Source organism: Lissotriton vulgaris, chromosome 6 (assembly GCF_964263255.1).
Source record: "Lissotriton vulgaris chromosome 6, aLisVul1.2, whole genome shotgun sequence".
Classification (NCBI taxonomy): Eukaryota; Metazoa; Chordata; class Amphibia; order Caudata; family Salamandridae; genus Lissotriton; species Lissotriton vulgaris.
In genome coordinates this window covers 992,548,612-992,572,707 of record NC_141694.1, presented here as the reverse complement: position 1 = coordinate 992,572,707, position 24,096 = coordinate 992,548,612, and the positions used below count along the sequence as shown (strand labels likewise).

The 24,096-nt window shown below is 45.9% G+C and overlaps 1 protein-coding gene and 1 pseudogene across 15 annotated transcripts in view; one reads left to right on the top strand and one right to left on the bottom strand.

Moving 5' to 3' along the window:
- The window catches only part of LOC147708315 (protein 4.1-like), a 1,681,744-nt gene that overhangs the window by 440,613 nt on the left and 1,217,035 nt on the right, over positions 1–24,096 (top strand). The gene's annotated exons all lie outside the window — the stretch shown is intronic.
- Positions 264–10,374, bottom strand: LOC147708316 (homeobox protein GBX-2 pseudogene; annotated as a pseudogene).

Here is a 24,096-nt window from a genome sequence, read left to right as displayed (position 1 = left end):
TAAGGCGGGTTACTAGGACCTTGGGTAGTATTCTTATGTTCACAGCCAGCAATGAAGAGGTCTGTAAGCCCCTTGGTCTCTTGTATCTCTGCCCTGTTTCGGGAGTATTACGATTTGGGCCTCTTACATTGACTGTAGTAGGGCACCACTTGCTTGGATTCATGCATAATTTCTAGCATCTGGGAAAGTAGTAGGTCTGCATAAGTCTGTTAGAACTCCACCGGCAGGCCATCCGGGCCCTGGGACTTGCAGCAGGCCATCCCTTACAGAGCCTCTTTCAGCTTGTCCATCTGGATCTCAACCTTCAGGTCTGCTACCTGTTCCCCTGTAAGAGACGGGAGGGTCACTTCATTTAGGAACTCTTGGTTTTGGTCCGGTCCGCCCTTGGGCAATGCAGATACCTTAACCAGGTGGGCAGCAGAATGGAGTTTATACCTTCTTGTGTATTGATGGTGGTGCCTTCTGGGGACTGGAGTGTCAATATGAGTGCCCGGGGACGTTCCCAGCACGGGAGCCAGACCAGTAGCCTGCCCGATTCGTCACGCTCCCTGTGTAGCAGCTGTCAATACTCACGTCTGGTAAAGTCTAGCCTGTCCCATACCTCACTCACTCACTCTAAGCTGTGAGTGTAGGAGAGCTTTGCTTTGTGGCTCTTTTCCCTGACTCCCAAGCTGCAGTCTTTCTAGCTTGCCTTCTGCTTCAGTAAGCTCCCTCTCCAACCATCTCCGGGTGTCCACTTTTTTGGACATTCTCCACCTGTGACCACTTTGAGCGCTTCCCGTTCTACCCCCTGGTAACTGTGGAAACCAGTTGGTGGCAAAGAAACCTGTTATGGCCTCTTTGATTTCTTCTCTAAATGCCGCGTCCCAGAGACCCTCTGGAAGCAGACCCCGCATTAATACCTTTGGTCTGCTGCGCACAACTCCCCATTCCGGCGTCACTAGGGCATGTTCTGATAGGTATCGGCCTAGTAGGCTGGTCAGTGCTGCTGCTGTGGTTGTCTCCTCGGAAACCAGAAATCTATTGAGTCTACTGAAGACAGTTTGGGCTGGAGTGTAGCAAGTGTTTCCTTGTATGGTTGGGTGCTGTTCGCACCTTATGTTTACACAATGCTCCCTGTCGCCGCAGGTATGTCTGCACTCTGTAGTGCTTTACGAATGAGTTTAGCCCCAGCACGTTCCATGTTATGGTCGCATCCATTCTTAATGTTTCGAGAGGAAATGTTTCACATCCAAGAGCAAAAGGTCTCTTGGGGAAGCCAACCTCAACCTTGCTCGACAGAGACCATTTACTCAAGTCGTCTCCTCCTTTTAGGCTCTGTGGCCCTATTCAACGATAGTACCTTGGGGCAAACATTGTCACTCCGGCAATGCATGGCAGAACCAATTTTGCATGAAGTGGAATAGGTTGAAGTCTCCTAGAAAATCCTCAGGACTGCCCATTGCTAAAGCAGCATAAAAGGAAATGCAAGCTGAATAAAGAATCTGCCTTAGTACCCCCTTAGGCCTTGATTCATCCTGCCGATCAGTAACTTCTTCTGGTCTTTTTTCAGAGGCTGAGAGATATACAGTCTTTTTAGTATTATTATTATTATTATTATTTTATTTATAAATGGCAAACAATCAGCTTGATGATTAACAATTAAAGGCAACATGCATATCTGGAATGCAACATATGCATATACCACATTTTTAGAGCAGCCAAAACCTCAGGGATACCGCAACAACCCCACAACATAAAGATTCCTCATGGTGGTGATTTTGGGGAACTGTGCATTCTAGTGAGGTCGTCCTGTTGGGTCTAGTGTTGTGTGAAATGCCTGGATATGCAAGAGCAGGATTGTTATCGCCCAGGTCGGAAGTGAGACGATCCTTCTGGCGAAGATAAGCGGTGAAGGGTTCCCAGATGTCACTGGGCGAGTTCACAGAGGCATCGGGTCTCAGTACTTGAAAAGTTGTTCATGATAGTATGTATTGTCTGTAATCCAATCCTGGGTTTTTGGGGTCCGTGGTCTTCCCTGTGCATTGCAAACTGCGCTGTGCCAGGAGAAGCATCAGAGCGATCAGTTTACGGGCGCCGTCTTGCACATGACTAAAATAGCACAAGCAAATAAACAAAGGAAGAGTGTCCGTCAGACAAGCGTTCAAAATGATTATAGCACGTGAGATCAGTTGTAAATGGTCGTATGGCAAGACCAATTTCAAGAAAAAATACAGGATTTTTTCTGAAAACCCTCACTCACCCTAGTGGTGACATGCTTCATCATCGGGTCCACCGGGAGAGATCGAATACCTCCCCGGTGTGCTGCGACGCCAGGCGACTGCGGAGCAGGTTTTTTGTGAGGGTAGGGGGTGAAAAAAGTAGTGAATTTAAAAATGTCTAAGGTTGTACCAAAAAATCATTTATTGGCTGGTCAACCTGACATTATAAAAATTATGTGTGGGGGAAAAAACTAACCAAGTAAAGTATACTGGTGTTTCCCTTTTAAAGAAAGGTCAACATGTTTCTGCCCGTGTTATGTGTGAATTTACAGGGCTTTCTTCAGGACCAGTTTGCGAGTGTCACCTTGACAGGTCTGGGCGCGCTAAGGCCCACCCTGCCAAAGGCAGTGAAAGTTAAAAATAGCACTATGTGTAAAAAAGGTGCGTAAAAAATACAAACTTGTCAGTCTGGGGTATTACCTCTGTTGCGAGGAACCTAGAAGTCTGTGGACAAAATGGTGAGACAAACAGACGAGTAAACAAACAAAGAAACATAAAATCAATTGATATTATTCATTTTTAATGACAATTGATGCAACTCGGTGGCGTGACACGTGCTAGCATACCTATCACGTACCCCTACGTGGCCGTGATGAATGGGATGCGGAGAAGTTGTGCCACAAACCTGGGTGGTGGGCCTCAACTAGCGCTGAGAAGTGTGGTCCAGTGCGCTCTGTTGCATGATTTAAGGCAACAGACTGACAAAATGGAGACTTACAGTGTTAAGTCCAACCGTGCGGGAGGCCAAGAGTGGCTACCCATTGTTACATGGCTACCTATGGTCGGGAGACAAAGAGTTGGTCCCCGAAGTGGTGAGCGTGAAGGCAAAGATGCCGGGTAAATACCGGTAGCTCTGCTGGCCGTGGCTTGTAACTTTGATCAAGCACATATATATATGGGCGTGAAAAGGAAGAATATCCTCACTTGTAAACAAAATGAACCACGCCCCATAGAACTCAGGAGGGGGGTGGGAGCAAAAATGCCCCCTCCTCCTGAGTTCTATGGGGCGTGGTTCATTTTGTTACAACTACTTTTTTCACCCCCTACCCTCACAAAAAACCTGCTCCGCAGTCGCCTGGCGTCGAAGCACACCGGGGAGGTATTCGATCTCTCCCGGTGGACCCGATGATGAAGCATGTCACCACTAGGGTGAGTGAGGGTTTCCAGAAAAAATCCTGTATTTTTTCTTGAAATTGGTCTTGCCATACGACCATTTACAACTGATCTCACGTGCTATAATCATTTTGAACGCTTGTCTGACGGACACTCTTCCTTTGTTTATTTGCTATCGACTGGGGACCGAGAGTGCCCGAATCCCTTTCTCTCCTTTTGTTGATTGATAAAATAGCACAAGACCCAGTTGTGGAAATGGGGGAACTGGCCTGTTCACGACTTTACCTATCATACAGAAAACTTCTACCCAGTAGACCGCAATTGCGAGACAGTGCCAAGCAAAATGTAAGAAGATTGCCTGAGGTGAGTGGCAGCGTGGGAAGTGAGAGCCAGGGGACAGCCCCATCCGAAATATCTGTACAAGTGTTCGATACAAGCGGTGCAATCATTTGAAATGTATGAGGCGTAATCTGTAATTGGCAGGGGGGGGGGTAGCATCTTGAGCTGTTCAGGTGAGAGCTAAGTATGTGTTCCAGGCCTTTCGAGCTGTCGGGGCAGCCGCTTTGTTTGCTGCATGTGGTTGTAAAGAGATGATTTTGCACCCCAACATGCTTTCATGAAAATGTAATGTCATATTGATGCACTACTTTTTCACTTCTGCACTGAGTAATGTTGCAATTTCATGTGATTTTACATGCCAGTTTGCCCCTAAAGGTTTCTGCTGCTGTTACATCTCAAACTATGTTTGCACCTAAACATGCATCGAAATGGGTGTTTGTACCGAAGTATTTTTCATCCTGCAATTTTTTTCACACTCTTGTTTATGTAGCACGTAAATGCGGTTTCCTTCTCAATGTGATTTGAGCTCCTGATGATTCTGCAGTAAAAGTGATTTTGCACCTAAATGTGATTTTGCTTCTAAATGCGATGCCACAATCCAGTTTACTTAAAGCCAGAGGTGTTTGGTTATGCATCTAAAAGTGATTTTTCACCTGAATGTGAATTTGCACTTTACAATGATTTGTTCTCCAAAGGGTTTTCCACCCTCATCTCCATGTTGCTTCAGGTATGAATGTGCGCCTTAGTGCACTTTCAAGCAAATGTGAGTTTATACTGATATGCACCTTTCACACCTACTGTAGCATCTTACTGTGGACTTTTCTCTCTGTACATTGTCACTAGATCGCATGTTACTGCTGTTGCATACTGAATCTGATTCTCAATATTATTAACCCCCCACACATTTTAATATCCTAATATGACCACCAAGCCTAACCCATAGAGCGCTTCATATTTGCAGCCTCCAGGAACAACATCTCATAGAGCCTGTTCTTTCCTGGTCTTTCCAAAACTACAATCAAATACAGCAAACACTGAGCCCTGACTGCCAATTCTGAAACCTTAATCAGTCAGAAATACCATTGTCTGAGAATGATCTTAATTAATACTAAACTACTGTTTTTTGCACTTAGGTGTAAACCCTCCTGGGAACGTACACTATGCTTTTTGCTCTTAAGCACTCATTTTGAGTTTGACAAAATTAGGGGTATTTACTGCAACCGATAAACAGCCATCTTCTGAGGGAAGTATTCACAGGGTGTGTGAAGTAACCGGTTATAAGTTTCCCAAGGGAAAATTAATAATTACTTGTAGGAAACTACACCAATTTCTGTATGTTTTGGACTTTTTCCTACACCAATTTAATTCTTTATTTATGTTTTAGAACTTCAAAGAAGTCAACATAAAAAACATGACAAGACACTGAATTTAAAACATTAAATCACACAAAATAAATATATATATTTATATTTAAACATTTGTTCACACAGCCTCGTTTTCTGTAACAGAAACCTGGATGCAAATTGATATGAATTCATAAAACCTTACAATATTTAAACTTCTGTACAAATAACTCCAATTTTTGAATAGTCAGAAAATTCTTGTGCTTCCGCAGCAATCCTGAATCCGAGTTAATATAAATTCATGAAGCCTTTAAAAAATGTAACAAATGTTTGTGCAAATGGCTTCATTTTTTGGATGAAAAGGAAACTTGCGTGCCACCTCAGCAGATTTTATATTATTCTTGAAAAACATTGGTTTTGAAAGATGGTGACGCTGAAGGGACAATGTGGAACGAAGAGCAGATGAATAAAATCCTGGATCCCCTAGTTAAACAAGTTACACTCTTTCCCTGTTTAGGTCTCGGGACCGTTAAGCTGCGAAGCAGCTTCCGGTCAGGAGAATTAATGTCTCTCAGTAGCTCAGTAGATCCCGCCTCCTTGCCCCGTCTCTTCTCCATTGGCTGGCTTCCTAAATGGAGGCCAGCCATTGGAGGAGAGATCCGTAACTCCGATGTAGCCCCGTCCTTTTCGGATTTGGGGGCGTCATTTTTGCTGTTCTTTAGACAGTGACGTCGTCCGTCACTCAGCACAGCAAAACACGCCCCAAATCCAAAAATGTCGTAAGCCTAGTTGCCGCCATTGTTCCCCGACCACCGCCGCCGCAAGAAGTCTCGTCGTGGGGATCCCCCCCCCATCGGGTGCTCACCCCGCTGTATATTTAAATTAAAGAGGGAGCCTACCCCTCATCAGCCCCGCATTACCGCCGCAGCCCAGGACACCCGAAAATCGTAGCCGCGACCCAGAAGTACAGTGTGCTAGGCAAGAAGCAGACGGGAGGTCTCCCCGCGCTCCTGCCCGGCAAGGAGAGGAAGCCCGTCCCCAGCCGCCGCAGACCGGAGAAGCCCAGCAGCCCTGCCCGCGGCAGAGCCGAGCTACATGTGTTGTGCTCCTGGCCCCCACCGAGCAGCCTGGCTCCAGACAACTCACCCAGTGTAGCGGCAGCAGGGGCAGCTTGCGAGGTCCCGGGCTTGATCATCTTTGCCTTCGGTCCCTCACCAGTCAGACATGGTGGTGCGGAGGACAGGTCACCAGCGGAGCAGAGGCGGCCGAGCTCGGGCAGCACACAGGCAGGCACGCGGCGGGTCAAACAACACCATGGCAGTCGGCAGCCCCTTCCTTTAAGCGCACCCCCCGCCGGCCCCCAGCTCCTGCAGCTGCCCCCTCCTCTAGAGTTGTGTTTACCTCACTCTTCCTAGTGGCCCCAGTATGGTGCACATGAAGAAAGAGGCCGGACCCTTAAGGCTCTGATGTAGCTGGTTTCTTTAGTGCGAGCCGGGCTGACTTAGACGTCCTTGAGACGCATCAGGCGGCGTTTTCAAAACTTTCTTATTTTGCGTTTATAGTTCGTGGCGCTTGGGACAGGTTTGTCACGTACAAAAACAATCGAAAAGCCTAATTCTTTGGAAATTGATTGCGAGTGCCATTCAAACAGAGGGCTACAGGGCACTTTTCTAAGCGCTATCATTTACCCTAATGTGAAATGAAATCTATTTAAGTGAAGCTTGTCTGGGTCTAACGCCTCTTTTCTTTCCCTATAGTTTATTACCCCCCCACCTAGTCCTTTTAGTTGTTGCTGAAAATGCGTCTTTTGAAGGTTGTTTTTTTTTAGCACAAAGGGAGTCTTGCAAACATTTCGCTGCTGCCCCTGTGTTCGCAGTACCGCGTTCTCTCTGGAGAGGAGGAGCCCCCCCGCCACCTCACAGCTGGACCGTGGGGTGTAGCGCATATTCTCGGCAGGCGCAGATACATGCACAGCACTATGTAACCCACAGCTGCATACAACGGTCACCTCTCCTGTTCTGGGGGAAGATGCACCTCAAATCAATCATAAATCACAGTCCGAGTGTGCCGTGTCCAGCAGCAGGCCGCGGCCAGGGCAGCCACTGTGTGATTATACAATACGTGCACTAATACTGAGACACCGCGCTGCCAACAACGCTGTGGAATATGATTTAATATCCGACGTTGGCTGTCCCAGAGTATGCTCCAGAACTCACTGCTCTCCGTATCACACCACACCACCCCCTCTGTGTGTGTGCCCTTGCAGGGGCGCCTGCCCCGTGGGCTGCAATTTAGTAAGACCGGACTGCCCTAAGGCGTGATCTGGAACCCACTATTCTCCAGATCTCCCTCCTCCGGGGTCTACCCGTGGTCCGTCTGCTGGATGCACTACACTCTGAGATGGCACGGTGTTCCAGATAGTCCCCCACAGCACCCTGTCCCCCTTATCTCCAACTCGGAGGTATGTAACACTGCAGGGACGTCTGCCACCGTGGACAGCACTCTAGAAAGGCCGAGGTCTTCTACAGTGTGATCTAGAGCACATCCCACCCCCTTCATCGCCTGCTGGGGTGCGCATCAGAGTAAGGACTCCTATCGCCATGTGCTGCCCTGTAGAAAGTCGGCGGTGTTTGGTTCCTGATAAAATGCTCAGTACCGCCCGGTAACTGACTGGGACACGCACCCCCAGCCTCGGATCGCTGTGTGTCTGGAGTCAGGAGGATGCAAGGGAAATAAAGATACACCTGTCTCTATATGGGTCTGTTTGGAATCGCGAGTTCTATTCAAATGACAGCCGGTATTACCCCCTGTTTGTTGCGCAGAGCAGGCTCCGTCTGGGGCCCGGAGGCTCTTTATAACACGTGTGGCGCCGTGGCCAGGGTGACTGACTCCGGAATCTGGGTATCACGGTGGATCCCCAGGGCCGGCCGCAGGTTAGCCCAGCACCATGTGACTCTGGGCAATAGCTTGCTTAATCTTCCTGACGGCCCCCAGCGCCTAGAGACCCTTACGGGTGATTGTGTGTGCGCTTTACAAATGTGGATTATTATTATTATTATCCCCGCGCATTACTCGCCATGCACATGCCACGTGCTGGAGACTCCCCTGAACTCAGGAGACCGCTTGTGTACTGGAGACCCGTCCGATGTGATGCAGAGGAGGACATGTGTATTCCTCTCATGGACATGCACAGTGCTGGAGACTCCTCGCGAAGTTAGGAGATCCGTGTTACATGATGCAGAGGTGCAGCATATGGCATGCACATGCACAGTACTGGGGACTCACTGAATATAGGAGACTCTTCCCATGTGATGCCGAGGCGCACACGCGTATAACTGTCATCAACATGCACAGTGCCCGAGACTCGTGAAGTTAGGAGATTCGTGTTACATGATGCAGAGGCATATGGCATACACATGCACAGTACTAGGAACTCCCCTGAATACAGGAGACTCTTCCAATGTGATGTCGAGGCACACGCGTGTGTATGTAATGAACATGCGCAGTGCCCGAGACTCGTGAAGTTAGGAGATTCGTGTTACATTATGCAGGGGTGCAGAATCTGGCATATATGTGCACAGTACTGGAGCCTCCCTGAATACAGGAGACCCTTCCCTTGTGATGCCGAGGCGCACACATGGGTATGTAATGAACATGCGCAGTGCCCGAGACACGTGAAGTTAGGAGACCCGTGTTACATTATGCAGGGGTGCAGACTCTGTCATACACATGCACAGTACTGGGGACTCCCTGAATACAGGAGCCCACTTGTATACGGAGATCACGCCGATGTGATGCACAGGAGCACACGTGTATACCTGAAAGAACATGCACAGTACCGGATACTCCGAAACCTGGACTCCGTGCTCCGTGGTACTAGGAACTCCCCTGAATACAGGAGACTCTTCCAATGTGATGTCGAGGCACACACGTGTGTATGTAATGAACATGCGCAGTGCCCGAGACTCGTGAAGTTAGGAGATTCGTGTTACATTATGCAGGGGTGCAGAATCTGGCATATATATGCACAGTACTGGAGCCTCCCTGAATACAGGAGACCCTTCCCTTGTGATGCCGAGGCGCACATGTGTGTATGTAATGAACATGCGCAGTGCCCGAGACTCGTGAAGTTAGGAGACCCGTGAAGTTAGGAGACCCGTGTTACATTATGCAGGGGTGCAGACTCTGTCATACACAAGCACAGTACTGGGGACTCCCTGAATACAGGAGCCCACTTGTATACGGAGATCACGCCGATGTGATGCACAGGAGCACACGTGTATACCTGAAAGTACATGCACAGTACCGGATACTCCGAAACCTGGTCTCCGTGCTCCGTGGTGCTGCGGAGTAGATTTTGACATGACCCCGCCCCCCTCCCTGCAGCCCCCGGATATCTCGAGACTCTTGGAACCTGTTGTTGGGGGACACGTTACAAAACCTAATGGGAATGTGCACATGGCCGGACCCTCCCCACCCCGAGTCAGAAGACGGAAATGGCACTGGGATACACATTAAAAGTTACATATCTGCTGTAACCAGGCAGTCATTGAGAGTGCTCACGTGCCCGGGACGCCCCTTGGATGCTTGTAAGTTATGTTGATGGGTGCATGTGTGTGATACCCGACATGAACACGCACAGTTATTTATTTATTTATTTATTTGGTATTATTTGTGGGCCAGGGAGGGCAGACGACTCTTTCTGAATTCAGGAGACCCTTTGTGATGTTGACAGTCGCATTGCTCAGTGTCTAGCAACCTCCCCACCCCCACCCCCCCACCCAGGACCCTGTTAGCCGTTGTTGAGGATCACACGTTTAGGAGTGCTCTCTTACTTACCAAGGGCCGCCTCGGCGGAGCTGAAGGCCAGCATGGAGCTTTCCTTGCCCAGGTAGGTCTTCCCCTCCTCGCCGTCGCTCTGCATTGCTTCGCCCCGGTCTAGGGCCCCCTGCAGGCTCTGGGAGCCGAACTTGCGCAGCGCCTCCTGGTGCTGCTGGGAGCCGGGGAAGCCTCCGGGCAGGGAGGCCATGAGGGTGGAGGTAAGCGCCATGCCCTGCGCCAGGCTGGAGCAGAAGCCGGCCGCCAGGCTGGGCATCTGGTGGTGCGGGTGTCCGGACTGGGGCAGGCTGGGTGGGGGTGGAGGTGGCGGGGGCAGCACCACCGGCCGGTAGGGCATGAACATGGGGTACCCGGTGTAGACGAAGTGCCCGGAGCTGTGCTGCGGGGGGCTCCCTATGAGAGAGTCTATGCTGAAGGCAGAGCTGCTTCCAAGGGGGCGATGCATCATCGTCAGGGGAGGGGGGGAAGGCTGCACTCATAGGGGGCCCGGGGCGAGGGGAGCTCGGAGAACTCCCCCTCTCCCTGGTCCTTGCTTTGCTCCCTTTCCCAAGTACGCGCCAGACCTGAGCGGGCCAGCTCTCTCCTCCAGTATTTAAACACTTCACCGGGTCCCTAGTTAGCGGCTTCCTTCAGCTCATCCAAGAAGCTGAAAAGTACCGTTAGAGGAGGCTGTACACGGCGCTCTAATGGACCTCATTACGTTCTACTTCCAGATGTTCTCTTAACATAATTGATCTGCGGTGAGTTGAGAGGACTGCAACTTATTCCCTAGCCCCCAATTATGGTTGGGTAATTAGATCCCCAACCTCCAATTTTTCACATTCACCCTTCTAACATTCCAAAATATCAAAGAATCTCTTTCTCACAAAAGCTCCCCCCGCCCCCCTCGCCGGACTCCACTCCACTCTCGGTATTGACAGTTAGTTATATGCAGCCAATTTGGTACTTTAGCAAGTTGGCATGGAGATTCGGAGGCCCTTGGGGCTTGCTTTATAGAGTCCTTGCGTTGTATGTATAGGCATTTATATAGCGCACTACTTACCCGTAGGGTCCCAAGGCGCTTCGACCGCTGCGAAACCCTTCCTGGCTTCCCTGAGAGATGGTCCCTTAATGGGTATCTCCAGGGTGAGACCAGGCATCCCCGGCGGTCTGGTGGGGCCGTTAGTGAAGATGAGGCAAGCTAATGCCCAGAGTTGCCGAGTGTGATCGCTGATCAGAGTGGGCACCGAGGCGAGAGAATTATCGAGTCCGCTGACCCTGGTTCAGAAACCTGCCGCGCCGGGAATCGAACCCTGGTCCCGGGCCGTCCTCTGCTCTCGGGTCTGCCGCCTCTAACCAGTGAGATGGAAGAGAGGGAATAGGATCTCATCCATCCAAATAGAAGTTGTGCCCCCCCTTCAACCCACCCCCTCATGGTGAAACGGGGTTGACAGCACCGACTCCATCCACTCTGTCACTGCTTGTGTAGGGTTTGCACAGCAGCAGACATACCCATCGCCGTCATTAACTATAGTTGTTGTCGTTACCAGGGATCCTTCTGCACTGTCAGAAAGAGAAGAGACTGATGCGCTTTAGCATTGATGGATCGTAGTCCGCACATCCAAAGAATGCTATGGGAGTGGAGTGGTATTTATATCTTGGTAAAATGTGAGCTAAGTCCTCTGGCATAGAAAAATGCTGGCGATATGAGATGTTGTGGAGGTATCCTTAATGTAGTGCCGGCCCCCCCCCCCCTGTAAACTAAATACTCAGTGCGTGCTGTGATATGTGGCGACCGGCACCCCCCAAATGTGTGGCATAGTAGGAGAAACTTCAGTCTTTTGTGTACATTCTTGGGGGTCTGAGAAGTGTATATGGATCGGAAAAACTCAGTTTTGTATGAGATGTACTTACCCCTGCTCCCTCTAATAAAAACATGTTGCTTGTAGCATCTCTGCAGGTAGTGCGTTCGTATGTGCATCCATTTTTCAGGTAGAGCAAAATATAAATGCATTGCACTCGAACATTCAGAGAAGTTCTCGGTTACTCAGAATAATGTCTTTATTCTCAAAAATGTCTTCTGTGATATGAAGGTTGGGTTGAATCGCTGCGGTTAATATCTACTGCATGTGTTTAGGTCCACACAGGCATAACGTTCGAAGTACAAATGTTACGTTAAAACAAGTGGTGATAGAATTGTTGATTGAGTCACACTCAGGGTATTCTGCTAATTTAATTTTTTCAGAAGGGTTTCTAAAAATAACATTTTATATGTTTGTTTTTACATGTTATTGAATATTGAACATGACCAAAAAAAATAATTATTTCGGGTTAGAATTAATACGGTTTTAGGGTCTGAGTAATGGATGGTGTTTGGATTAGTATTGTGGTTAGGACTGAAGTTCGGGTCGCAGTTCATGATAATGTTTACAATGTAACCATGAGCCACAGAAGGTTAAATTTCGCCTGTTTTATCTTTGCGTGTTTATTTCTTATTGTGAACAGTGTAACTCACAGCAATGTTTCTGGTTTCTGCTTTCCTTTTTATAAAATGGACACTTAAAGCCCAGAGACGTGTTTGGTACAGATGAAGGTAGATAAGTGAGTAGTAGAAGGCGAACGTATACCTACGATGCGTGTTATTTTTAGAGGAACTAGTACAGGAACTTATCGTCCGATTGTACTTTGTGTCTGTTTCTGTCCATCAGGTGTCTGCCATCCGTCTCTAGTATTCATGTTGAACGGGAAGTGGCAGGGAAAGAATGGGGGAGGGGCGGCAGTTGTTGGCTGAGAAGGTGTGTTGTAGACACAAACCAGAAACCTTCCAACTCACTCTCTCTCACTACATAACTCTCTCTACCTCACTACTCCACTCTATCTCACTATCTCACAACTTCTCTCTTAAAACATCACTACCTCACTCTCTCACTACCTCACTCTCTAGCTCACAACTTCACTCTCTCTCTCTATCTCACTACCTCACTCTTTCTATCTCACTTTCACTCTCTTTCACTACCTCTCTCACTACCTCACAACATCCCTCTCCCTCACTCTTTCACTACCTCACTCTCTCTAGATCACTACCTCACTCTCTATCTACCTCACTCTCTCACTACCTCACTCTTATTCTATACCTCTCTCTCTGTCTCTATCGCACTACCTCTCTCGCTCTATGCTAATGCAAAAAGGTATCACATATGCAAAAAAAAAGCTAATGCCATTTATTTAGGGATACAAAAAAGATTTAAAAAAATGAGCAATACCATTAGCTCTACCTATAATATTGCCGAGACCATTGCATTGTAAATGCTTGTTTTCCAGAAGAGGACCAGTTTGCCATTATTGCATTTCGCGAAAGCAAGTTAATTTGAAATAGTGTCCAAAAACAGCAGTGAACATGGTCCAAATTCTAGACCAAGTACTGCGGCGCTACCTTGGGGTGGCAGGATGAAGTCTCCGCCTCCAGCCTTCTCTTTGACATGCAGAGCATAAACTCTATCTGATAGTTAGTAGAGCTAAAGTCATACTTTGATGAGCTTTTAAATTGTGTGGGAGACAGGGAAGCCAAAGTCTCTTCCTGCAGTTCAAGATAACTTAGCACCAAGGCAAAATCACAGGAAAATTTATATTTACACGGGTCTGAGCCAAAAACTTCACGATTAATAAAACCCCTCATGGAGTCCTTTTTGTTGTAAGCTGGAAGACCCACCGAATCATACTGGCCAACCCTTGTGCTAAGGAGCTTATCAGACTAAATTCGAGCCTCATCGCTGGAGACGAAACGGACGAGTTAAAATTACCCTGACTGCCAGTCCTGAAACCTAAACCAGTGAGAAATACCATAGTCTCAGACGGATCTTCATTAAAACTAACCTATTGTTTTTTGCATTTAGGGTATACCCTCCTGGGAAAGTAAGCTATGCTTTTTTTCTTAGGCACTAAATCTGCGTTTGACAAATCTCAGTGGGATTTACTGCAACTGGTAAACAATTATCTTCTGGGTGAGGTATTTCCAGTGTGTGTCAAGTAACAGGTTATGAGTGCCACAGGAAAATTAAGAATTACATGTGAAAACCACAACAATTTGTGTATGTTTTGGAGTTTTTCCTACACTTTTTTGCCCCAATAAATTTTGGCCGGCTCAATCTGCTGAAATTTGTCAGGTGACAATTTAGGGTTGGGGTGTTTTTATCAACACTCAGAATCCTTATCCCAACACAAACCTTTGCCTGTGCAGGGATTAAAATTCACCACTCATCTCACCATCCACCTACATTTTAAAGAACACAGAAACCCCTTAAGGGGATAAAAAGAGACCGGGTGTAATCCAGTCCTCTGATATAAAACTATATGCTCGTCACATTGATGATCAATACAGTGGTGCTTTTAACATGCTAGGAACATTGACATCAAGTGTACACACTCTACTGACTATGGTGCCACTAGCTCATGTTCCTCCTCTGCTCTGTGTCCTTTTAACACCCACAAATCCTTGTGGAAATGAAGCCAGACATTGAGTGTCAGCATAAATCAAGGACGTCTGGCCCACACTTTTGAACACAACTATTCTGATGGACACATTTCAGAGTACTGTCAAGGACCTAGCCTACTGATCTTCTGGTAGCGATTATTGACCCTTGATACAGCCTCCCTCTTTCAACCAAAGTTCTGGTCAAGTCGAGCTACCCCAAAACAGCATAGAAACTAAACTGACTCTCCATAGATGGACTTGACCAACCATATGCTTGATTCATATGTAAATGTGTAAAATCTTTGTACATACTCTGGTATAGCCAATTACTCCTGACCAGAGCATAAATCTATCAACTTCTAGAAATTAACTGCTTGAAATCAAACTGAAGCAAGATCACCTGCTTGACATGACTCTGCAGTCCACCCTCGCCATCTCTGCCACACACTCTACTCCCAAGTACTGCGTTCCTAACCCTTATTATGCCTTTTCACTCATTTGACATGCCTAATCATGATGACCCCAACGCACACACTTATCTCACTGCTCAGAGCATCCCTCCGTGCACATTAACTCTAATGCACCTAACACACCCGAATACTCTGTGATAAACGATCTTACAACACATCATGTTATGACAATTTCCAGAGCTAGACATGCTAAACACATTCTGAGATGTCTGCCCAAGTAACCTAAGAATTGCACCCTCTCAACCTAGGGAACCACCTCTTGCACATCACATCAAAGCTGCCCTACTGACCTGTAGATGTGCGGCATCAAATGCAACTGCCAAATGTGTCCTCATCTAAAACTGTGACCTTGACACCACCACACTCATGGAAACCTTGTTCTGCTTATCCGGTATATCACCATCTACTATATACTTAACCTACTTAGTCCACCTCCATACAACAGAAAAAAATGATTGCCAGATACCTTTATGCACAAAATGCCCCTTAAGTGCAAAATTATTTACTTTATAAACGTCTCCTCATTTAGATGCCTAAATATGAAGATTAAACTACAGGAACCTAAACCATTGAAACGAAACACTATCCATGTAGCCTACATGATAGCAAGCTATTTTGATCGATTTTTTCCTTTTTTACAGCACTGATCATGCCACCTTCTCCTGTGCTGATTTTCTTGGTAGTTTACAACTTCTACTGGGAAAAGGAGAAAGACACTTCCCTCTTCAAAGCCGTTCTACGTAACAGTTACTTACTACCACATTACACATTCCCTGTCTTTATTAAGGACTATACCCAGTGCTTAATTTATAATGAAATGAGTGTCCTTGCCCTGAGTTCTGCTCTGAAACCCGCTACCGGTGCAATTAAATGTCAGCGCACAGAATACCAAGACTGTGTAGTCTTGAATCCACTCATGCATCTTTAATCCACAACAGACACTCCCTGTCCCTCTGTCTTCAGGCTAACAGGCTCCTGCTTTCTCTCTTCATGACAGTTTTCTCTTTCTCTTCTTCGGTCGTTATGCTTTTTTTTTTGTCTGTTTCAAAAACATAGGCGCCGGACCCCAAACATAATTGCCGGTGAGCAACCACCAGCTCAAATTAAGCAATGGCTCTACCATGAGCTTGATTTTCATAAAGAAAAAACACATGCAAATCTGAAACCCTCTCAAATAGATTAAGACAACGTTTTCATTCTTTTTCAATCCAGGCCCTAGTGCATCCTCACCCATGCTGAACCAGAGATAGAAATAGTAAAATCTGATGCCTTCAAGCACATTCACAACAAGCCTTGGCAGAAAAAAGTCTAGCTTTAATGTGCCACTTGCGTGCAAACAAATGCAAGTACACATCTAGACAGGCTACTTGTGCAGTGTCTTCGATGCGCAGGTCTCTTTTCGCACCTCCTACGTCTGTGTTGTGTAGTTAATTTTCCTAGTTTGGAGGGTTCTAGATTAAGGGTGGCATACTATATTTTTATAGCTCCACTGTCAAGGACATTTTGAGATTTCATTTTCAGTCTAGCTGTTTGTAATGCTGGCTTAACTTGTGTGCTCTTGTCTCGAGCAGAGCGGTAATGGATTCTTAAGACAATCCTCCAGAGTAATTGAAATTTGTGTGCAGTCAAGTATGTGAAATGCGTGCTTTTTTCAGGATTAAGCCAAGGTTATTTTCATTGTTTGCTGTAAACAGCATTACACTTTTCAGTATTGTGTGTAGAAGGTGAATGTGCAGCTATGGCACGGAGAGTTAACATTTGTTGCCTGTAAAACATTTTTAGGAAGGCAGGGACCAACCTGGAAGCAGTAAATTAAATGATGTCGCTACAGTACTCCGCAGTGCTGCCTAACTGATTGAGGTTGATGTGAAGCAAATTCGGATAACTCATTTCCCTTGTATTTTGTTACAGCAAAGTCCTAATTAATTTTTTATTACAAAAGGCATATTAAGGATGGTTGACTGGGCATAGTTCATGCACGTATGAGCAACTGATGGGTATTAAAACTGTCACATTCTCTTATTCTATGCGATTTAAGATCCGGTAAGAATGTACTTTACTTTGTACCCGTAAGGGAATCTGAGCTATTCTTCAACATTTCATTTTCCTATTTGATACATATCTGTTCATAAAGTACTAGTTACTTAAAAAAATTTGAAAAGGATACTTCCTTCCCAAAAGGAAAGAAAAGCAATACATTACTGACAACCTAGTTGGTCTTCGTCTCTCCAGTCTTTATTTTTATTGCTGTGTACTTTGTGTTTGGTTCCAAACCCGGTTACATTGGCGGCTGGTGACATTTGAAAGTGGTGACGTAAAATTTAGGCATGACTTTTATATAGCGACCGATGTAAGCAAGTTAAATGGTCAAACCTCACGTCCAGGGTGAGTCCCTCTCCCGACAAAGAAATGAAAAAAAGATTGGCAAATGGTGCATTTTAAAGCAAATGAATGTAGTGATATAAAGCATTGGGAACGTATAGTCTTGAAATATTAAACACATAAAAAACTGCCCCATATCTTCCTGCATTAATATGTTCAGCAGTTACTTAAATGTGTACATTGTAAAGCATGACAACTTTAGCCCTTTAAAATGTATGCTTGCCCAGTGTCTTGCACCACATGCAGCATTAACCTTTTTTTTTTTTTTAATTCAAATCTTTTTTATTGAAGAACAAAGCTGAAAATAAAGACAATACAATGACTCTTCCAAGGTACAAATGAGCAGAATGATGGCACCAAGACACTTACAGTAATCAAATCAAGTCAAAGAGGAGATAGAAGAAAGATGGGAGAGAAAAGGAGAGGAGGAAAAAGAGAGAAGAGAAGAGAAGAGAGTAGAGAAGAGAGAGGACAGGTGTATCCACAGAGCGGTCATAACCAGTTTACCCAAACCTGGTTCGGCATGCATGTATTAGGAAGTATACAGTAAGCATATATGGTTGAACAGACTAAAATTCAATAACAATTCTATGGAACAAGTTGACCATTGAGATGTGCCTCATGGGGGTTCAAAGTGGCAGGATGACGCATCCAGGGATGACCAGAGTTTGTTGTTCGAAGGCTTCCAAGTGGCTGACTGTAGCGCAGGATTGTCTGCCCCTCTTAGAAAGGAAAGCCATTCCAGCCACATTTTAAAGTTGACTTCAGCAAAATTTTTCCACTTGTAAAGTATGACCTTGCACGCCAATGTTAACATGATATCAAGCAATTGTCTGTCATGATTCTCTGGCAATTGTTCCTCCAGAGGGCCCAGAATGACATATATAAATTCTTGAGTAGGAGTTATTCCAAATATCTGTTGGATATATGAAAATACTTTGTCCCAGAATGGACGCAATAGGGTACAGTTAAAAAGCATGTGTGCCAAGTCACCTGGCGCTTCTTGGCAGTTCCAACAATTAGGCGTGTCCCTCAGATTACATTTAAACAGTTTCTGAGGGGTCCAGAACACTCTGTTCAACAACATATATTTCGTTTGGCATAGGATCGGGGAAACCTTGTTTGTTAGTGCGGTGTTATGTATGACCTCCCAATCGATTACTATTCCTGTGGAGTTAGGCTCTGATTCCCACTTGATTTCGGATAACTTATGTGGCTTCTTGGGCAGGGGGAGGAGCAGTTTATATACTCTAGAAACAAAATGACCAGCATGGTACAGTAACCGGAGGCGGTTCACCAGCCAAGGCGGCTCTGTAGAAAGGAGACGCTTGGAGATAGCAGCTTTCAATTTCAGGAATTGGTAAAATTCTATGTTAGGCAATTCAAATCTCTCCTGCAATATCGAAAAGGGTAGAGGCCTACCACTTTCATAGAGGTCATTCACTATATGTATACCCTTAGTCGCCCACAATTCCCAATAAAGGGTCTTCCCCTCTATCCTGAGCATAGGGTTATGCCATAATGAGAGTAGAGTAGATCTCTTGATCACCGAAGCAGTCTTATGGGATTGGTCAAGTCGGAGGAGTGCTCTTCTAGTATTTAGTAGAATGTATTTAGAGTGAGGTATGTGGGTCAAATCCATGGTGAGGAGAGCCGAGAGGGGTGCACGCGCCATTAACGACTTTTCGATATTTAGCCACACTGGAGTGTAGGATGTATCATCAACTAGCCAAAGGGCCCCTTGTTTACAGAGGAAGGCTGTTTGGTAGTTCCTGAACGAGGGCAGGCCCAGGCCGCCTTTGTCTTTTGCTAACTGCAGCTTTTTTAGTGATATCCTGGCTTTTTTCCCTCGCCACAGGAACTCACCGAACAACCTGTCCACCTTCTTTATGAATTCTTCTGAAAAAGTCATAGGGAGCATGCAGGCTAGATAGTTAACTAGGGGCGTGCACATCATTTTAAGGGTCTCAGCCCTACCCCACCAGGATAGATATTTTGGTGACCAGCTATCTAGCAATGTGGATATCTTTTTTAAAGTTAAGTCCTCATTTAGCTTCAGAGTCGTAATCAAATCCCTTTCAAAGTCTAAGCCCAGATATTTAAAAGCTTTCGGTTGCCAGGTAAGGCCAGAGGAGCCTAGAATGTCTTTACTCCCGATATTGTTTAACAATTTGACTTCTGTTTTGTCCTTATTCAGTTTATATCCTGAAACTCTAGAGAACCCCTCGATTGTGTCCATCAAGGCCGGGATAGCCTCGTCGGCTTTTTCCGTTAAGATCAGCACATCATCGGCGTAGGCCGTCAATTTTACAGTGCAGTCATCAAATGGGATACCAGCGATTGCTTTGTTATGTCTAATATGCCACAAAAAGGGTTCTATTGCCAGTAAGAACAAAGATGGTGATAGTGGGCAACCTTGCCTCGTCCCTTGTTTCAAGCAGAAAGGGGATGAGAAGGAGCCACCTGCTCTGACTTTTGCAGTGGGGCCGGCGTACAGAGCCATTACGAGTTTAGTGAATGTTTCTCCTAAGTTAAAATGGTGTAACACCGCCTTAAGGAAGGACCAGTCCACCTTGTCGAATGCTTTTTCTGCATCCAGCGTGACAGCTACCGTGGGAGTATTCAGAAGTTTTGCTTTTTCTAGGGCATGGGCTAACACCCTGGTGTTATCACTAGACAGTCTATGTTTTAGGAAGCCCGCTTGAGATGGGTGTACAAGAGTGGGGAGGACCTTTTGTAAGCGAGCTGATAGAACCATGGCCAACAATTTACAATCCAAATTAATCAGGGAAATCGGTCTATAGTTTTTTGGTAGCGACAGGTCTTTGCCGTCCTTTGGGAGAACTGCAATAGTCGCTTCTGCTAACGTACCCCTCACTTCCCCCGACTCAGTAAATTCGTGGAAGAGGCTCAGAAGAGGGTCAACCAAGTCTGATTGAAAGGTTTTGTAAAATTTGGCAGTAAAGCCATCCGGGCCCGGTGCCTTCCCACATTTCAGTCCCCTAATTGCCTTTTCCACCTCAGTAGCCGAGATCGGCTCATTAAGACTGAGTTGTTCTTCAGGCTTTAACTTTGGTAATACACACTCCTGAAGATATTCTTGAATTTTGTCTTCATCCACCAATTCGTTTTTGGCGTATAAGTCCTTATAGAAGTCTTTAAAGACTTCGGTTATTTTTTGGGGATCAGAGTGAGTAACTCCCGCCGAGTCCTTGATAACATTAATAGCATTCCTTTGGACCTTAAATTTCAAATATGCCGCTAGGCTCTTGCCGGCTTTATTAGATTCACATAGCTTGAACCTTCGCTTTCTGTCTAGCCACACCCCCGCCCTTTCGCTTACTAGTTTGTTATATTCGTATTTTTTGTTGGTCATGGTATTAAATGTCTCCCGGTCTCTCGTCATTTGGTGTTTGTTCTCTAGGATGGCTATTTCCGTCTCTAACCCTTCTAGCTTTGCATTACAATCTCTGTTCATTGCTGAACGAATTTTGATACACACACCCCTAATTGTACTTTTCAAAGCCTCCCAACGTACTAGGTCCGAAGTGTCCCCTTTCGCATTAATCTCCAAATAAGACCTAATGGCTGATAGAATTTGAGTTCTGTTTTGTTCTTTACTCAAGATTTCCTCATTGAGTCTCCAGGACGTTTGTTTAGGGGACGGTTTAATGTTAGTGATGGATAGAGATATGCATGAGTGGTCTGATAGAACCCTAGGTTCAATTGAAGTATCCTCTATCCTTGCAACGCCATTTTGTGTAATGAATATGTAATCAATGCGGGAGAACGAATCGTGAGGGGAAGAGTAGAAAGTATAGTCCCTATCAGTAGGGTTTTGTATTCTCCATGTGTCAATTAAGTGAAATTGTTGGCATAATTTGACAAAAGCATTATGTGATCTGCTTGGTTTGAATACACATTTTGAGTCCCTGTCTAAGGCCGGGTCAAATGGAAGATTGAAATCACCCCCAAGGATATGCACCGCCGTATCAGGTATCGTTGCAATCTGTTTGGCTAAGTCTCGCCAAAATTCTAAGTCATTAATATTAGGTGCATAAACGTTAGTGACAAAGAATTCTGTATTATCTTTGGATAGTTTCACTGTGACCCAACGACCCTTTTCATCTGATGAGGAAGACAGTAATTCTACCTTGGACTTTCTTGACAATAGTACCAGAACACCATTCTTTCTTCCAACTGCACCAGAACCGACAACCTCTGAATAAAACTTATTGCGCAGAGTGTAAAATTGTTTAACATCTAGTTTGGTCTCTTGCAGCAGTACAATGTCTCCCTTCTGTCTGCGCACATAGTCTAATATCTTTTGTTTTTTAACGGGCTGATTTAAACCTTTAACATTCATAGACAGAATCTTTAATCGATCAAGTGACGTTGTCCCGAGCGGAGTGGAAAGTGTTGTTACTGACATTTATAGCAGTGCAGGTATCATGAGTGCCCCACGAGAGCCCTGGAAATACATGTTACACAGCGCATAATGGAAGGAACACATTGCTTTGCCCCCTATGGAGTATAACAGGCGGAGACCATGGTCCATCATCTGGGCGCCCAGGGATGGGGCATGGCTAGTCTGGGTACCGGTATACAAATACAACATATGCATGATACAGCTTGTCCAGATAAGAGCAAAGAGACAGGTCAGAGGGGAAAGAAAAAGCAAGGAAAAGAGAAGAGGAAAGGAATAAGAGGGAGAGAGAAAGGAAAGTACAAAAAATGTAAACCATAGAACATAACACCCACCCCCCCCAACACCCCACATCCCCCCACCCCACCCTCCCCAACTGTAATACAGAAGCATGGCGACGTGAGGAAAACCGCAGTAACCCTCCCGTCTAGAACTAGTCATGTATAAACATTTGGAACAGCTATGCACAACGTAGAGTGCCGATAAACATTATGCAACATTATGCAAACAGTGTAATATTGGAGTGATGTGGCAGAACTAACTTAGGTATAGTAACACGCTCCTTCTGCACATTTTTGTTAATTCAGAAACAAACCAATATACCTACATTATATCTGTCAAAGTGGTGCTGTCGAACAGAAGTTTGACAATATAGCCACACAGCCTATTGGAAGGTATTATAGCTTCATACCCTCAGCATAGGGCCCCTAATGGTTATTGGTATCTAGGTTTATGCGTCAGTGGTGAAGAACCTAGTCAAAAACGAAAACCTGCCAGTAATCGTTCCTTAAACAAAGAGCCCCAGCACGGCCAGTCCGAAACCAGTCTAATCTGATCAATCCTGCCAATGCACCGGGTTTTGGATTCATTCATACACGACTTAACACATCTTACACCGGTATCTTCCTCATTCTAATCAAACAGGGCAGACCAGCTACAATCAAAAAGTTTAGATCATTAGCAACAGGCCACGTCAGGTACAACCTAGGGAGATAAAGTGAGGAGACTCCAGGACCTTAGTTCAGATCTTCGGGCCACCTTTCAGGCAGCGTAGAGTTCACGGTGCAACGAGGCATCCGTCAACTTGAAACCTTACAGAACGGTGGACTTGCAATTTGAAAAGCTTGTTGGGCTTTGTGGAATTAACATAGCAGAGATATCCTAGTGAGAGCACTAAACCTCAGATGTGGTCATCTGTAACCTGACGCCGAGGCCGAGGCTGCTTGACTTTCTGGGTTATTAGTTTCCATATCGCGTTCCATGTCCCGTTCTTCCACGTCTTCAAGCATACGTCTGAGTTTCCTGGGGTCCGTGAAGTAGGAAGACGAACCACGTATTGTCACCCTGTACTTTGCTGGGCCCACAAAGCCATATTGATATCCCTTCGTTGACAGTTGTTGGCGTAGCGCAAGGAAGGCCTTACTTATTTCTACGGTTTCCTTACTGTAGTCTTGAGAAATGTAGACCTTGGTATCCTTCCACAAAATATGATTGTGTTTCCTCACGAAGGCCAGGATTTGCTCAACATGTTGGTAGCGTAACGGTTTACATACGATGGGCCTTGGTCCTCTCTGTGTCTTAGTGATTCTCCCTGGTACTCTGTGTGCCCTATCGAATTCAAGAGGGTTGGTGAAAGTCAGGTTCGTGGCTTTAGTGAACCATGATTCCAAAAATTGAATGCTTGAACCTTCCGACTCCTCGGACCCTTCCGGAATTCCAAAGATGCGTAGGTTCCCCCTCCTATTCCTATCTTCCAACTCGGCCAGTCGTCTAGTTGTCTGGTCACAGGAGATGTGTAGGTGCTTCAGAGCCTTGGTGGTTTCAACCTCTATGTCCTCCAGGCGGCTGATTCGGGATTCGGTTTCTGTTAGGCGCGCATTAGTATCTCTGATGTCTTGACGGATTGCTACCACTTCCTCCTTAGTGGCTTTGGCTAGGTCCTTCACTTCATCTAGCCTATTCAGTATCATGTCAAGTGCGTCCGGGGTAACTTTCTTTGGCTTATTTGGCGATCCCGGGTTCGAGTGATCCGATTTAAGTCTTTTAAGGGTACCCTGGTCTTTGGTATCCATCCTGATTACTAGAGCCTCTTCTGAGTAGCTAATATCGTGGAGTAGAGTATACAACAGAAGTCCATACAAGAGGATAGCCAGCTAGATCTCAGTACACTGGGAGCACGTCATAGATAGAATTTTAGGTACAGGGCACCACATTCATATATTCCAAAGGCGCACGGTGTGTGTACAATGACCTTGGAAACTAACTGCAAGGACAACACTATCATTGAGGGGTACACCACATGTGGGTTGCTGTGTAATAAAAAGAGAGCCGAGTTGTAGGCACTTGACAGCCTTCGAGGCAGTACTGGTATAGTAGGGAGCCGAGTGTCGTTTGGTGGCAAGCAATCCAGGCATTCAGCGCAGCAGCTTCAAACCCCCATCATCAGCTGGCAGCCAGCATGAGCAGAGCACTG